This window comes from Bactrocera latifrons, unplaced genomic scaffold (genome assembly GCF_001853355.1).
Source record: "Bactrocera latifrons isolate USDA-ARS-PBARC rearing strain unplaced genomic scaffold, ASM185335v1 scaffold_49, whole genome shotgun sequence".
NCBI lineage: Eukaryota > Metazoa > Arthropoda > Insecta > Diptera > Tephritidae > Bactrocera > Bactrocera latifrons.
The window spans coordinates 971,313-977,959 of NW_017537145.1; the positions used below are offsets into that span (position 1 = coordinate 971,313).

General features: G+C 36.0%; 1 protein-coding gene across 1 annotated transcript in view; it reads left to right on the forward strand.

Moving 5' to 3' along the window:
* The first annotated feature begins 4,809 nt into the window (after positions 1 to 4,809).
* LOC108973582 (serine/threonine-protein kinase kin-29) overlaps positions 4,810 to 6,647 on the forward strand; it is a 17,569-nt gene continuing 15,731 nt past the window's right edge. Inside the window, exon 1 of the mRNA XM_018940947.1 lies at positions 4,810 to 5,050. The gene's annotated coding sequence lies outside the window, so the exon portion shown is untranslated. The remainder of the gene's footprint in view (positions 5,051 to 6,647) is intronic.

Below are 6,647 nucleotides of genomic sequence, written 5' to 3' on the forward strand. Positions count from 1 at the left end.
ATGTTGTATGGTATTACTTACAACCAACCAATTTTGGTAGAATAATATGCAAATCTTTTCAATGCTCAGTCGCTCGTAAAAAATAATCTCTAAAATGTTCTGTCAGGCCTTGGAAATCTCTCCGGTCACTTAAATATATACATAGCCACTTAAATAAGTATGCACATACTTAATTATCTATATATGAGCAAACAAACACGCAAAGCTAATTTGGTAAGCTTCCTGTAAGGGAGCGTTTATTGTTGAAGTTTAACCCTTTAATATAATTACACACACATTTTAAGAATTTTATGCGAGCTTTTACGCTTGAGTGCGCTTATAAGCAATGATGTACTGAAATATCAAGAACGCTTCAATACAAAAAGAAAGCACGGCATTCAAGTATACTAAAGGTTGTTATAGAGGTACTTTTAAATCATGAAATGCACGGTACAGGATATATTCTTAAATTTCAGAGACATTTTCAGAAACCATAAATTTGCTAACAACTTGTATAATAATCCGGTAGTCCGAATTTTTTTACTTTTGCTTTTGTTTAGCAAAATATTAGTGGTCCGCTATTCGTCAATCGAAAAACTAGCAGCCCCTGGGGTGAAACCTTGCTGCAACATTTCATCAACTATTAACGCAAGGTTTATTACTGTGGGGAGAAAATAGTAAGAATTTTTTATTTAATTATTTTTTATTAAATTAAAGAATTGGTCAAAGATCTGGCATCGTTAGCATATCGGAAAGATTAGTGAAACCCATTTTGAAAGATCATTTGGGCTTAAGAAAAGTGAAAGCACGATTGGTTCCAAAACCTCACAATTTTTTCGAAAAGCTGCGTCATCGCGTTAATGCAAAAAATCGCCTCAAAGCAGTTCAAAACTCGAGGTTTGCTTCAATTATCGAGATGTGGTGCACTCCGAATTCCTTCCGGAGGGCCAAACTGTCAACAAGGAATACAATTTTAGTGTTTTGCCTCGTTTGCGCGAAGATATTCGTAAAAAGGGGCCGGAATTATGGGCCGACTATTCTCGATTTTTGCACCACGATTATGCATAGTCGAATACTGCATTCATGTTTCGTGAATTTTACAGTTATTCAGCATACTCAAACGACCGCTCTTGGGCAACCCTTTAGAGTCAATTGAATACATGAAACGTGAATCGATACACAGATAGAATAATTTTCCAGAAATTTACTTTATCAACTGTTTCGAGGGTTAGAAAAGCACAAGTGTCTTGGGGCCAAAGGGATTACTTTGACTGGGACGGCAAAGATTTTGAAGAATAAATTTAGAATTTTAGAATTATGAACAAAGTTTTGCTCTTTTTTGCTTAAAGTAGTATTTGTCATTAAGTCATAAGAAGAAAGAGATATCAAATATCACCGCTCACAGCTAGTTGGAATGGAAGATAGCTAATAAGAAATCCTTATGGAGTTTACGTTCAGTAGGCAATAATCAAATTCCGCTCGTGTTACGGCATAAATATTATATATAAATTATTGTCTCAGAGCTATCTATTTAAGTCTTTCAATAGCAAAAATAAACATAAAATTCGTTTCTTTAAAAAGTGTTAGCTTGTTATCAGCAAAAATTGTCTTCGAGATTATAATTAAAGAATTTCTAAAAAAGTTAGGGAGATGTAAATAGTAATCTTCACATTATTTTTGGGCATCTTTATATATAATATATAATACTAAAATCTACTGTTGTCACACGCTGCAACACTCTCAACGAGAAGCTTGATATTAATCAGATGTAGAAGTGACGGTAAAAATTTATGTTCTCTTGAAACTGAATAACTCACCTTAATACGAATAATATGTATGAGCCAGCATGAAAAATGAAGGTAATGGGAGGTGGGCGGAAATTAAAGCCTGAAAGATTTAATAGAAAGCAAGTAAGTAAGGGCTAAGTTCAGGTGTAACCAAACATTTTATTTCGGCGCAAGAATCAACTTTTCAATTTTTGGTAGACTCACTTAGCTTCGTGACTATATTTTGCTTCAAATCCCGGATATATTGTTACTAATATCGACCAAATTAGATATTGACTAATTTTATGTATTTTTGACACGAGGGTGCATTATTATTAAATAAATAATTTCTACGAGTTCAAAAAAAAAAAATGTTTGACCAAAATATTTTTAATAAAAGGGTAAATGTCAGCTATAAACCGATTATGACCTATTTTATACCTGAAATAGACCTAATAAAGGTACTATTTGTTTTCTCTCAATATACATATGCTTTAGTATTCTAGAGTGTGTATGTTAAAGTGAAAAAATTATATGAAATTTAAAATTGTGTTAAATGAGAAGAAGGGACGAGAAGGGAGTTTCATTTATTAATGAGTTATCGTACTTTTAGTAGTTTTGATCCCATTTTCACCAATTTTACAATTACGAAAGGGATACCAAGAATATTTGCCTATTAGTCCTGAGCGAATTTCAGCGATTTAACTGTACCATCTGTTGCAGCATGTTGCGATAGTATAATGAGGCTGTGGTGTAAAATTTCCCCATCACTTATGAGCACTCTAAGGCTCACTCGATGATATACATATGAACAAACATACAGTATGCAAGTACGTCTCTAAGAAAATATGAGCACCAAGCAAACGCAGAGAGTAGCGAGAGTAGGAAGTCAACGTATGCAGTTTACAAGCTTTACGGAGTAAGCAAAGCATCTGCTATGGTTATGAATTGCGCTCGTTAGAATAATTTATGTAAGCCACATAAAGCTGATTTTATTATTTATAATTTTGTAAAACATGAAATGTATTTTCCAGCGACCATCTAACTACCATTTATCGAAGTGTTTTTATTTACTGCTGTTCCTAGTAAGGCAAGCTGAATACTAGCGCGGGTGTGTTGTTGAAGATGGCATCAAGTGTAGAGTGTAACTAAAAATAGATCAACTAACAGAGATAAATTGTGGTCTTTATGTAAATTTGCAATATGCGCTGGCCTGGCCATATTGACACAAACTCACATATTTTATTCATATTCAAGTTACAGCATGTGATTATTTTAGCAGGATTTACTTATATTTTTACATTGTGACAAAAAAAGTACACGGAAATTTTAAATAAATTACAAAATATAATTTTATTATTCCAGTCCTCTAAAAGCTTTCCTTAGGCACTTTTTGTGATGGCCTTCAGCTCCTTGAGCAAATATTCTCGATTCACTGAAAACGGGCTCCACTTAGTAGCAATTTTTGTTTGGAGAACAAGAAAAAATCACACGGCGCAAAATCTGGTGAATACGGTAGTTGATCGATGGTATTCATTAGGTTTTTGGCTTTAATTTGGTCATAATCGTCTCTTTATGCAATGGTGCATTATCATTATTATAAAATCCATGAAATATTCTTCATAATTCCGGCCGATTTCGACGACTGTTCTCAACGCCTTAATACGGCCAAATAGAACTCTTTGTTGAACGTCTGTCCCACCGAAACAAATGACGCACCAAACCACGAATATCGGAAAAACAATGAACATGACCTTACTTTTTGAGCGGCTTTGGCGTGGTTACTTTTGGTTCGTTTTTTCCCTCTGTTCCGATGATTGTTGACTTGTTTGCATGTCAAACTTGTAAACCCCTGTCTCATCGGCAGTGATAATGCTCTCCATGAATTTGGGATTAAATTTCGCACAATCAAGCATGTCCAATGACATCGGTTTACACTTCAAAAAAAAAAACCCCCACCAAAATCATTCAAACGAACTCCCGAGAGATATCGAGCTTTTGCCTGACGATTTTTAAGGCCCATATCCTTCACTTTTTTAATATTTTCATCAGTTGAAGAAGTCAAAGGTTGTATCACTCGTAAGTTTGTGCTTTTAATAAACCCGAATCACCGTAAGCATTTTTTAACATTTACAAAGACTACGTTGCGATATTTGGTTAGAAATACAATTTTTCCTTTTTCAGATCGCGCTCAAACTCGAACACATACACTTCTTTTTTTTTTTTTTTTTTGTTTTGAAATATAATTTACGCGGAGAATTTAATTACAATTTTCGGGTGCTCCTTTGTCACAATGTATATTGCGGCTAACTTTTGGATATATTTACACCATGCTTTGAACAAAAAAAAAAAATAAGAGATTAAATTTCATAAAAATGGTTATCGTAATTACCTAACCTTAACCATCCAAAAAATCATAAGTAGTCTAAAAAAGTTCGAAGTAAGAAATGCATAAGCTCAATATATTAGCCTCTTTTGGTTCAGATTTTACCTATTACCGCACAGTATTATGCACTTTTTATCAAAATCAGATTTAACAAAAAACTTTCTCTTCATTTCTTTCATTTCAGCTTAAAACGAGTGCTCGAACTAAAGTGTCACAAGTGATAACCTGTCGAGAATACCTCCACAGCGACTCCGTTTTGCAAGGCGCTCAAGCCTGCGAGTAGACAAGGGACTAAGTAAGGTATGCGCTGATGTCTTAGCGGCAAATTGGATGCGGCATGATAGGCGTTGAACCAAATTGGAATTAGCAGGTCCACGATGTAACTGTCAATAAAACGACAAATAGAGACATTGTCTAATAAAAAATAGCCAAAATATTGCGAGTCAACAAACAAAGAAAAATGGAAACAAATTATTGCACAAAATAGAGTAAATAGCGCCGGCAATAAAGAAAGCCTTAACAACTAAGTTAAACAACAACATTAAGAGGTCGACAAGCGATTGTCAGCCACCAAGAATATCCGCCGCAAACACACGACGACCTTCTCTGCCCACGCCGAATTCCTGCGAACGGAAAGTGTCTTGCTTGATATTATTGCACGGCAGACTAGCAGTCCGTTTACGAACGCCGTTTTTTCACTAAACGCCACCCGACTGACGGTGTATTTGCACTTTGTTTTGTTTCTTGTTACGACATTGTGTATTTTAGTGTAAAAGGTGCCATCAACAAAACAGCAGTCGTGGATACCGCAGGTGATTATCACGAGTCAGTGCTAGTGCCGCCGCCCTGTCAACCTGCCACACCGCCCTACCAGCGGCTAACGAAAGCGCTGCAGTGCGATCCAAGATGCGGACACGAGGTAATTATGCGACCGAATGAGGAAGGAGATTAAAATAAATAGCTAAAGTTGTTGAAAGAAATGGGATAGGGAAATACAAAGTACACATAAATTAGGAGCACTCAATTGCGTTAAGTTTTATATCCTCTAAGTTAGCAGGTATAGTCTAACAACGTACTGTTCCAGTCATTAATAACGGGAAATTTTTAGAAGAATGTGGTATTAGAAAAAGTAGTAAGTCATCTCTCTTCAATTATTTTAATGAAATATAACTCAATGTTTTCTTATGGTCCTCGCAATATGAGAAAGAGTGAGTTATAGACTCAAATCCTGAATTGATAGCGAAAGTAAATACCACTAGCTAATACAATAGACTAAAATTTAAATATTTTTTACTAATAATCAGAAGTAGATACCGTGAAACTGAGCAACTCAATGTGCTATCTCTCTCTCTCTCTCTCTCTCTCTTATCACTTTTCATCCTTTGTTGATTTTCCTCCACCGTTATACATGTCACTTGTGTTCCATTAATCTAACTTCAACAACCTGATTTGATATAAATTTTTGGGGATCTCTTGGATCAACTTATTATGAAAGCCATCTTACTTACTTTGTTTCAGAGAGCCAGAGCATCGTAGTCTTTTTCAAGCAAAAGTGGCATGGTAGTAGCAGGTATATTTTTACAAAGTGGGCTTCGTTTAGGCATTAATGTATGCACTCCGATAGTAGATCTGTTACAGAGGTCTTGAGCTCGCTGCCAGTGAACTCAAAACTAGTCACTGAGTGCATGATGTCACTAGCATTATCATCGATTTACTTGCATACTAAACTTGTTTGTTATCTTACTCAATGAGAGACAAGTTTTCTACAAGTAAAAGCTAATTAAACGTTGAGATCTCATTGAAAAGTTCCTTTTTTAATTTTGAATCAAGACTCAGGAGTATGATGGAAACTTGAACATATGTTTTAAGAAATCATCGTATTATATTAGGATACATTAGTTAAGTTACGAAAGATGGCTGATCACTCAGCATGGCGGGAGATCACACTTAGACTGTATTGTATAGTATAGTATTTTTTTGAAGCCAAAATAAAAACTCATGTAGGTGAATTTCAATTATCTTCAAAAGCGCCTTGAGGGATGTGATCCAAGGAGTATTCGCCTTGAACTGACAAATGCGCAACATTCGAGAAGGAAATGTTGAGATGATGAGAGATCTTCTTCCTTAGTAGGTAGTTGACCAACACTGGCTGATTTGGTGTTTGACTCAGTCCAGTAGTGAACTGTTCCATTCTTCTCCTTCTTCTTCTTAATTGGCGTAGTCACCGCTTACGCGATTATAGCCGAGTTAACAACCGCGCGCCAGTCGTTTCTTCTTTTCGCTACGTGGCGCCAATTAGATATTCCAAGTGAAGCCAGATCCTTCACCACTTGGTCCTTCCAACGTAGTGGAGGTCTTCCTCTTCCTCTGCTTCCCCCGTTTTCGTCCAACCGGACAACAGACCTAGCCAGCGTAGACGCAAAGGTGATCTAGTCACCGATACCCAGAGCATACTTAAATTATGGAGGGAACACTTCTCCAGCCTGCTGAATGGCAGTGAACGCACAACGCCAGGA